Source organism: Echinops telfairi, unplaced genomic scaffold (genome assembly GCF_000313985.2).
Source record: "Echinops telfairi isolate 266 unplaced genomic scaffold, ASM31398v2 ScPeMD7_3;HRSCAF=10, whole genome shotgun sequence".
Taxonomy (NCBI): Eukaryota; Metazoa; Chordata; class Mammalia; order Afrosoricida; family Tenrecidae; genus Echinops; species Echinops telfairi.
The window spans coordinates 62,444,411-62,455,470 of NW_022103899.1; positions in this window are offsets into that span (position 1 = coordinate 62,444,411).

Sequence of the window (11,060 nt, forward strand, 5' to 3'; positions counted from 1 at the left end):
CCACGCTCCACAGAGCCTGCAGCGGCTGAGTTTTGAGAAGGCCTTTCCTGCGAGTCACCTCTGCAGGGACTCGACCCTCCCACCTCCACTTTGCGGCCAGTGCTAGTCGCGCCACCCAGGCACGGCCCCTGGTTGTCACTGTTAGTGGCCTTTGAGTCCCTTCCTTCCAACTCACAGCAGCCCAGCCGTGCCTGCCGCATCGGGTTTTCCTGCTGGCGACACAGGCCACCAGGCCTTTCCTCTGCAGAGCACTGAGCGTGGTCAAGCAACACTGTTAGGTAAGCAGGTCAGTGTGCACCATTTTGAGTCACACAGGCTCCTCGTAGGGAGGGATGTGGGTACTGGGGCCAAGGGCCACCTCCCACAGCATCACACTCATGCCCTCGAGCCAGCTCACTTGTGTACAGGTCCCCCACACTCATAAGGACAGGCTGAGCTCTCAACAGAGCTGAGACGTCGCAGAGCCGGGGCTGGCTGCTCCCTGGGTCCGCAGTCAGCACCTGTGGACGCAGCAGGTCAAGAAATCAAGCCACGTGTTCCACTGGGATGTCAACCTGAGCAAAGGGTGGGGTTTAGCCTGTCAATCAGGTCACAAGGTAACACCCGCCAGCAAGATTCTGGGAACTCCCTCTTTTTCTCCTGGGAAGAGGGCCACACTCTCTGCGTCACCTTCCTGTTGACAAGCCACATGGAGCCACGTCGATGGCAGCTGGAGGAGCCACGTGGAGAGCCACGCCAGCGATGAGATGCCTCCACCACCACTGGATCCACAGACTTTCCACCCACTGGCCTGTGAGTTTCCTGCACTCAGCATCATCGCATGTGTTGCGTGGATCTGATGAGGAATTTACAGCCTGGTACTGGACATACGGGCTAATATCAGACTTATGGACTTGATCTGAACTGGACTGGGATGTTTTCCTAATATACAATTACTCTGATATAAAACTCTGACACACCACACACACACACATGACTGTCCTTGGATTTGTTTCTCTAGTCAACCCGCACTAACACAAAAGCAGAGACGTCACCGTGAGGAGGACTCAGGTGCATCAGACGCTGGTTCTTTTCAGTGTCCACATCTGCATGTGAAAGGGGGACAATGAACGAGCAAGAGGGGAGAGGACAGGACGCCTTTGAAAGGTGGTGTTGGTGGAGAACGGGTGGCTGGAAAGGAGGTACAGCCAGAATGCTCCTCAGTGGAGGCGAGGATGGGAGAATTTGTCTTGGGCTCTGGGGAGAGACTGGCCCCTGCAGAAGGACACCCTGCTTGGGAAAGTGAAACATCAGCCAAATAGGCCCTTGGCCACGGGGAGTCAGAGCCGTCTAACTGGCATCCACAGCTAGAGACCCTAGGGATATGGGCTGGGCTCCCTCGGGGTCCAAGCTTTGTCCCCTGCCAGCTGATTTCCTTTCTCTGCTCAGAGAGCTCCAGTGAAATCCTGGGGAGTCTCCGCTCCCCTATAGCAGCCATTCCACGTGGGGCTCTGTCCAGAAGGCTGTTCACTGGGTTGCTGACAGTTAAATCAGGTTTGAAGAAGCCCCCGCTGTTCCCAGGGAGAAAGACAGGGATTTCTGCTCCTGTAAAGGGTTCCCGTCTTGGAAACCCACGGGGCCAGTTCTACCTTGTGCTGTAGGGCCGCTATGAGCCGGCACGGACTCAGCGGCAGTGAGTGTGAGCCTTTACAATATGCCCGTCTGCCTAATTCACTGCCCCTCGCAGCTCAGCAGAAGCTCGACTCTCTCTCTCTCTCTCTCTCATAAACATTCCTGGGGTCTTAGCAGCAGTCTCCAGGGCTGATAGCCAGCAGACAGATGGACCTCCCCGTCCCTGGTGGCATGCACAGGGTTAACACAGCAGCATGTCTCCCAGCAGGACAGGCAGGACCTCCATCTTCCCAGGGGACTGACCCTGAGGTGCCGCCCCTCTTCCTTGGGGCCTCGGGGCGAACCGGCCCCAAAGGCAACCCGAAGGCAAAACGCCCGGCCGCCCCCCAAGCCCCCCCTCCCCCGCCCCCCTAACCCCCGGGGCCCGGCAAAAAAACAAGGCCACGGGGTGTGTCCACGGCCTTTGACCCCCCTAGCTCATCTCAGTGGGACATTCCACAGGCTGTAGGTTCTGGGCATCCAGGCAGGTTCCTCAGTCCAGCCGTCCACCGGGCATCTGGCTACCCATCGGGCTGGGCAGAGCTGAGTCCTGCCCTCAGAGGTCAGGTGCTCCTGGCAGAGAGAGACAGCCCAGAAGAGCGAAATAAAGGCGTCAGACACAGGTCATGGTAGCATGCTCACCTCAGCCCCGCTTGATGGTCCACGTGGGATGTGGAAGGTGGGAATGGCAGGAGCGAGACAGCGGGGAAGGAGGACAGGGGAGCGAGGACAGGGGATCGAGGACTGGGGCAGAGAGGGCTCTTTATTACTAACCAAGGCTTATCTATCTTTTGGGGGCGTGCAAGCCCCCTGATTACAGGTAAAGACATACATCACAGGAAGGGGTTGTACAGTTATAAGAGGGGGAGATCTAAAGGTATACATCCAATAGGAAGGGGAGGAATTGGGGGTACACATGGGACAAGATGGGCGGATCCTAGATTCAGGAAGTCAGCCTAACTTTGGATGTCACTGAGCAGGTTTGACCTGTTCTCTGGCTCTCCATGGAAACAATCACTGTCCTTATCAGTAGGGTGTGAGCCCCCTACAGTGGACCAGACTGATGGCTGAAGGCCTTCAGGGAGAACATCTCTAAGCACGACCCCCCACACACACCCAAGTGCTAGCCAACAACCTCTAGGCTTGGCATATCTTTGGGGGAGACAAAGCTGGAGGAAAGTCTTCTGCTATCCCCCAAAGACAAGCCTGTGATCTGCCTCAGGCAGCCTTTAGGCCCAAACATGCTCTGGAGGCTGGTGGAGGTCAGGCAACACCATCTAGTTGTAGCACCCCACCTTCTACTGAGCACCCAGGGCTAAGCACTGGAAGCTGAAAGGGCAGCGGTTTGAGCCCACCAGCCACTCTGAGGGAGGAAGAGGAGGCTCTTTTCTCCCCTAAAGAGGACAGTCTCAGAAACCCCCTGGGGCCATCCCCTGTCCTGTAGGATCACTAGGAGTTGGGTGAGGTGGGGGGAGTCGATGGTACCCAGCAACAACCAACATTGAAGGGGATCCCTGGTGGCACAGTGGGTAAGGCTGTTCACTAAAAGGTTGGCGGTTCAAACCTACCCACCGCTCTGAAGGAGAAAGGTGAGGCCGTCTGCTCCCATAACAATCACGTACATGGTTCCCGCCTCTGTGCCCATGGTCAGTGGCTGCCCTGGGCCAAAGCCCGGTAGTCTTGGTTCCACTTTCTGTCTACAGGGCACATAAGCCCAGGTAGGTAAGCCCTGCTCTCTCCTAGGCCAAGGGGTCACTGCTCCAGAGAGAGATCGGGGTTTCTCTGCTGTCTCTACAATCCCCCGCCTGCCTCCTTGTCTCCTGTCCCTGAGGCCTCCCCGCCACCTCTTGCTGGCTCTGGGCCTGAGGATCCAACCGGGGGCACAAGCTGGGACCAAGGGATCCCCATCCTGGGTTCAGACCCTGGACCAATACTTGACCTCTGCCCCTCAGCTCTCCCTGCAGTACAGCAGGAATAATAGTTCTTTGCTCTTACAATTGTTGTGACTATCAGAGACCCTGCTGTGGGACAAGTCATATTCACCCCACCCCCCTGCTGCCACCCTGGTCATTAATTCAGGCAGAAGACCTGCATTGGAAAACTTAGGGTCCCCCAGGACCTGGGGTCTTAGGCCAGGCATATGCTTGACTGGCCTGGCCTGAAACCAGACCCCTGGCCCCTGACTTTGGTTCTCAGATCCCAGTCCTCATAGTCTGTACTCTGGACACCAGGACCCTGGCCCTGCAATGGAGGGCCACCCTGGTGGAGCAACGGTTAGACCCTCAGGTGATAACTGAGAGGCTGGTGGTTTGAAGACCCCCACCCCCACCCCAGTGACTCTTTGTGATCTACCCCGTAAAGCTGACGGCCTCGTCAGCCCTGCGAGCCAATTCTGCTCTATCCGTGGGGTACCCCTGAGTGGACTCAACCCACCATAGGTGCCTGCTGCGTGCTTCCGCCTCCCAGCCCTAGTTGGTAGTACAGGTCTGGACCATCGGCCTGGACCATTGAACCAGGGGTCCCTCCTGCCCGCCCGCAAGCTGCCCAGATCCAGGTGCAAGACTCCACCTGGTTGAGTCTCAGGGGACATGGCCACTGCCCCCTGCTGGCTGAAATTAGCCAGAGCTGCAGTATGGTGGCTGGGAAGAGCCGTCCCAGACCAAGGGACACTAGCATACCACCTTGTCTCCAACACGTGACAAGCCTCGAGGTCAGCTGAAGCTTCAGGGTCCCTGGGACCACACACCTGGTGAGATAGTTAAAGTTTATTGTGCCAACCTGGACGGTAAATGCATGTGGGGTTCATTGAAGGGCGGAGGGATAAATGGCTCCATGAGCCTCACTTTTTTTGTTCTCTGGTCTCTTGTTCTCTGACGGTCAGACGAGGGTGCAGCTGCCTTAGCCAGTTCTTTGCCTCAGCTGGCAAGCCTCACTTCCTGCAAGACATCCCTGAGGAGAAGCCATATGGACCCACCCTGATGCAGCCCTGGGTGCTGGAGCAGCCATGTGGAGACCCCTGCCAGTGCTGGGATGCTTACACATTCACTGGGGTGTGTGTGTGTGTGTGTGTGTGTGTGTGTGTGTGTGTGTGTGTTGCGAATTTGAGGAGGACTTTGCAGATCGGTGTAGGACATATGGGCTTGGACTGGACTGGGTTGGGATACTTTCTTAATGTACACGTACTCTTTATATAAAACTCTCTCTTATACACATGTGAGTTTCTGTGGATTTGTTTCTCTTGTCTCCCCGGACTCACACACACAGCGTCCACCTGAGGCTCCTCTCAGACTGTAGTGTGACTGGCTTCTCCAGGCCTTCCTCTGACGCAGTCCTTCAACGTCACCCGGAGCACGTCTCCTCTGGGACCGCTGGGGCAGGCCCAATCGAGAGAGATGGAACAGGGTGGGACAAAAACTCGTGAGTTGTGGGTCAACAGGAAACTCCACGCGTGGACCCTGTATGCCAACAGTGTCTGGAGTACGAGGTCACTGGGAAAATCGATGATGATGACAGTGCCATCGACCTCTACCCCAGGGGGTGATTGACAATGCTGGACGGCTTTGTGCCTATGGGGCTTTGCTTACTGTTTGTAGCTTGCTTTTCTGTGATTTTGTTTTTGTTTTTTCCTTATTTTTCTGATTTTTTCCTTTGTGGGTATGTGTGTCCTGGTTGTTTGGTTGCTGATTGATGTATGGCTGCTATTGACACAGTTCATATTATAGGGTTGTGGTTTTGTCATATTACAACAACCATCAAAGTCAACCTGAGAAGTGCAAACCCCATGGACAAGCAGATGGAGTCTGGGCTCCTACTGAACTCTAGGCCCAATTCAAGAACACTTAGTTCTGATCACATGGTCCTGCTCGATACTCACCTTCATGAAATGATCACTGACGATCAGGGTGCTACAGCAAAGTGTGGTGAAGAAAGTAGATGGTGCCCAGCTATCAATCAGAATAGTGTCTGGGGTCTTAAAGGTTTTTATTCAAACAAGCAGCCATCTAAGCGAGGAGTCAACTAAGCCCACATGGAAGAAGCACACCAGCTTGTGTGACCCAAAGATGGCAATTAAAAAATTCGAATGTGGCAAAGGGAAATGTATCGGGGCTAAAAGTATGAACACCTAATGTGTAGAAGGCTACGGAGGACAGTGAGAGCCTAAAATTCATCTGCAGCATCTCTGGTCAGACTGAGCCTCTGGCAGCTCCCCTCTAGCCACAGGCAAGAGTCTCCAACAGCCTTGCTGTCAGGCAGAGACCATGGTAATCTGGAATGTGCTGAATCTAACTCGGTACTTGGCCAGAGGACCTCCCTACAGACCGCCTGAGTTGGTTCTGGGTGCAAATATCTCTTACTTAGTTCATGACAGAAATTTCTTCCCTGGCTTTTGGAATGTTGACGAGCGTCTTTTCTTTCTTACCCCTTATTTGTATTTTGGTCATTATATTACCATTATTTTATTCTTACCACCTTATTTTGAATTTGGTTTTTATTGTTTCTGTTGGGTTTCCCAGAGGGTGACCCTCAGGATGCATAGTGATAATAACTGATACATGGAGTTGATAGGGGCTGCAGGGGTGGGAGAGGGTGATAGGAAGAGAAGGGGGATTTCGGGATTGGGTAATGAAGACAGGAGCGGGGAGGGAGTATTAGAACTGACTGCAACTACACACAACTCGTTTTAAAAGGGATTTAACCATTGAGGGGCGGGTTCTAAAGTTGATACAATTCTCCCGGATATGATTGAACTATTGATGTGTATGTTATGTAAATTAATTGCCAATAAAACTGTTTTTAAAAAGAGGTAAGGATGGCAAAGCCTTCATCTCACATCCTTTGGACATGTCATCAGGAAAGACCAATCTCTGGAGAAGGACGTCCGGTTTGGTAAAGTGGAGGGCTGGCAACAAAGAAGAGTACTCTTGATGAAATGGATAGACCCGGTGGCTGCAGACACGAGCTCATATATATATAAAGGTTAAGTGCACCTCAAGAAAGCATCCCAGCCCAGTGCTGCCCAAGCCCACAAGTGCAACATTAGCACATATGTCCGACACCAATCCACAAAGTCCTCCTCCATCTCACAAAACACACACTATGATGCCGACTGCAGGAGGAAAGCCGAATCCGTGAATGTGTAAGCATCCCAGCACTGGAAGGGGTCTCCACATGGCTGCTCCAGCACCCAGGGCTGCACCAGGGTAGGTCCATGCAGCTTCTCCTTGGGGATGTCTTGCAGGAAGTGAGCCTTGCCAGCTGAAGCAGGGAACTGCTGAGGCAGCTGCACCCTGGTCCGACTGTCACAAAGCAAGAGACCGGAGAAGTCAAAAGGCGAGGCTCACTAAGCCATTTATCCCTCCGCCCTTCAATTAACCCCACATGTGTTCATCGGCCAGGTTGGCACAATAAACTAACTACCTCACATAGCAGCAATGTTGCATGCAGGGCAAGACCAGGCAGTGCCTCACTCTGTGGTACAGAGTCCCTATGAGCCAGAACTGACGTGATGACGCCTCAGGAGAACATCAGGACGTGCCGATACTTGTTAAATCACGCTGCAGATGCAATTAACAGGGACGCATACTAGCTACAGTTTGGCCAGAGAATCGAGATTCCAGAATTTCCAAAAGCTGCTATTGAGCCTGTTCCACGATACCGGTTTCCAGAAGAACAAACAAGCGAGGGCCCCTTTGACCCAGCAGTGGTGCTGGGCACAAGGGCACCCTTCTCCAGGGCATTGCTGACTCCTTCCCACAACGTCCCGCACCCAGAGGGCAGAAACGAAGAGCGACTCCCTTCTTCAGCTCCTCTGTCACCCATAGCTACTACGCTACACGCTGATCAAAATCACTCGGCCGTCCAGTATGGGAAACGTCCAAGAGAAGAGGCTGGGTCTGCTTGGTTCTGATCAACAAGGAAGGTAAATCTGAGGCTCTCCTGAGCCTGCCCTTACCGCACCTGTCCCATCCTCCTAGGCCTTCACTGGAGATTCCTTGACCAACTTCCGCAAAATAAAGCCCCCAAGGACACTCCCTCCCCCCCACCATGCCCCTCCCTCCTACCAGGCCCCACTGGAGGCTCACTGGGCCACGGCTATGGCGTCCACTCTGACTCATGGGGTCCCCCATGAGCCAGTGTTCAGTGGCTGGGGTTTTCAGCAGCAGCGGGTCAGAGGAGCACTGGTCAGTTCACGCCTCCCACCTTGAGGTGAGCAGCCCGGGCTCTTTGGAGAGGACCACACGCTAATCCTGCACAGCCTGGCATAGCACCCATCAGCAGAGCCCCAGCAGCCCAGCACCTGCTCACCCAGGGACGTGAGAGGACAGGAAATTACGTGCTCCCTGTTAGGCCAAGAGGAAGCAGGGTGGGACAAAGGAGGACGCGGGCAAGCAGATAACCTCACGTTCTGAGCAACCCGTCTTCTGTCAAAAGCAGGGAAGGGACGCCTCCCCCCACTCGTCTCTTGGGCCCCACAACTATTCTCAAGAAAGGCAGCCAGCACGTTCTCATGTCAGTCTGTCCTGAAAATCAAACTGGGCGGCAGCCCATCACAGTCCTCTGGGGGACCCTCAAACTGCACATGGGTCTTGGCTCAAAGCAGAGAGATCAGAAAGAGGTTTGCCCGTGTTTTGTTGACTCGGTGACAGCATTAGATTCTTAACAAACTAAGGACAACATTGAGAAGCATGAGGGTACCAGAACGCTTCACGATGCTCTTGGGAACTTGTGCATGGACCAAGAGACAGCCATTTAAGCAGAACAAGGGGGTGCTGTGTGGTTTAAAATCAGGAAAAAGGCGTGGATCCGGGTTGTATCTTTGGGTCCTACTGCTTCCATCTGTAAGCTGAGCAATAGCCGAGGAAGTTGGACTGCACTCAGCATGAGGCCGCGGGAAAGGAGGGAGACTCTTGGAACACCTCACTGGATGAAAGTGAGGACGGGGAGCACCTACGGCTGAAGATCAAAGACAGCCTTCAGCAATGGAGGACACCTCGGCTAAATCAAAACTTTTTAATTTAATTTAAATTTAATTTTAAGAAAGACCTCGAAACTGGACCAGTAAGCAACATCATGATATACAGAGAAAAGATTGAGGTTGCCAAAGACTTCATTTTATTCGGATCCTCAACCCACATGCACAGAAGCAGCAGGCAGGACATCAGACTGTGCCGTGCCCTGGGGACATCTGCTGCACAAGACCTCTTTCTCTCAAGTGTTGAAAGGGAAAGGTGTCACCTGGAGGACTTCCCTCAGCCGTGTCACCCTTGACCACCCCCAAGGCCAAAGGCCCTCTCCTTGGGTGGGGGGGTGGGGGGGGAAGTGGTTGTTAGACTGGGTGGACTAAAGAAACAAATTCATAGACCCTCATATATGTATATGAAAAAGCTTTATATCAAAGAATATTGTATATTAAGAAAACACCCTAGTCCAGATCAAGTCCATAAATCTGATATTAGCCCTTATGTCTGATACCTGTCTATAAGCTCCTCTTTAGACTCATGCAGCACATGCAATGACACCACATGCAGGGAGACCACAGGCCAGTGGGTGGAAAGTCTTGTGGATCCAGTGGCAGTGGAAGCATGTCAGTACTGGTGTGGGTCTCCACGTGGCTCCTCCAGATCCTGGGCTCTGGCTCCTTCAGCAAGCTCTATGTGGCTTGTCAATAGGAATGCCAAGCAGAGAGCATGGGGTGTGGCCTCCAGGGAGCTATTCATCTCCATGGCGCCTCCAAATGAGGTCATCAAGCTGCGATCTGATTGACAGACTAAACTCCACCCCTTCACTCTTAAGAGGCTCAAGTTGACACCAGATTATGTAACGGCCACAAGGGGTGTCTTATCTCTGCTTCCTCTGGGAAGCCCACACCCTTGTTCCACAGCTAGGTCTCTCTCTGAGTCAGGAACCTGAGGCTCCTTCCAAGAGTGGCAGGGCAGAGCCCCCGAAGAGGACATGAACACGGAAGGTTAAGATCTTCACCCTCAGGTGGCCTCACGAGATGACCCACAAAGATGATACCAAGATGAATGGGGTCATCCCATCTGGACTGGCCATTCCCCCCAGAAAGGGTCCACCGTATCCTTCCGGGAGGTCCGTGCTTCACCCTCATGTTCCCAACCCAACAGAGCTCATCTTGGTTCCCTAAGTCAGGGGCCCTGGTGGGTGACATGTTGGGCTGCTAACTACAAGGTCAGCAGTTCAAAGCCACCACTCAGAGGAAGAAAGATGAGGATTTCTACTCCTGTAAGGATTCAAGTCCCTGCTCACACTCATAAAGAGATCGCTGACGATGTGGGTGTGATGGTAAAGTTTGATCAGATGGTGCCTGGCTATCAGAAAGAATAGTGTCTGGGGTCTTAAAGATTTGTTTTAAAACACACAGACATTTAAGTGAGTGACAACTAAGTCCATAGGGAAGAAGGACACCAACCTGTGTGATCAAAGGATTATAAATAATTAGATCCAAGACCAGAGGAAGAAATGACATCCAGTTTGCAGAATGTTCTGAATGAGAGTGAAAGCCCAAGTCCATTTGCAGGAACCACACTTGGATTAAGGTTCCGGTGAATCCACTCTGACTATGGACCAGAGATGTGAATAGCTTTGTTATCAGACAGTGAATTAATGCAGATGTGGTTGTTTAAATTTAACATTTCGTCATTTGACCCATTTTAAATTTGTTCCAGTTTTTATTATTTTCTAATATCTTTTCAATCGAGGTTTTTCTGTTTTATTTTGTTTTTTTGTTTTTGCGTGTGTGTGTGTGTGTGTGTGTGTGTGTGTGTGTGTGTGTTTCTCTATACAAAATCTGGGATTAGAAAATCTAGAGACAGGAACTGGATGAATCATGTCTTGGGGTTATGGTAGGGGGAGAGTGGCAAGAGATAGGGAGCTAATAACAGTGAGGACAGGAAAGAAGAGAATTTTCTAAACCGATTGTCGTGATGATTGCCCAACTCCTTTTAATATGCCTGAAATACTTAATGGCATGATATGTGAGTTATGGCAACACAACTTTACACACACACACACACACACCAGACAGAGTTTTATTCCATCCTGTAGGGTCACTGTGAGCCAGAGTCAACTTGGTGGCAGAGAGTTTGAGCTTTTTGAGTGGGCTCCCTAGTGCTGAGTGACAAAGGGTGGCCCGGTGGCACCATGGTTAACGGCTCAGCTGCTAACCCAAAGACTGACGGTTCGAACCCCCCAGCCCCTCTGCAGGAGAGAGACATACCACTCTGCTTCCAAACAGACGCAGCCCGGGCAGCCCCCTGGGGTGGGTCTCTGTCCTGTGATGCTGCAGCAAGTGGAAATGGACTGGACCACGGTGGAACTGGTATGGGGGGTTTAGCCCGAGTTCCAGTGTGATGAAGGAGCCCTGGTGGCAGACCTGCTAACCACAAAGC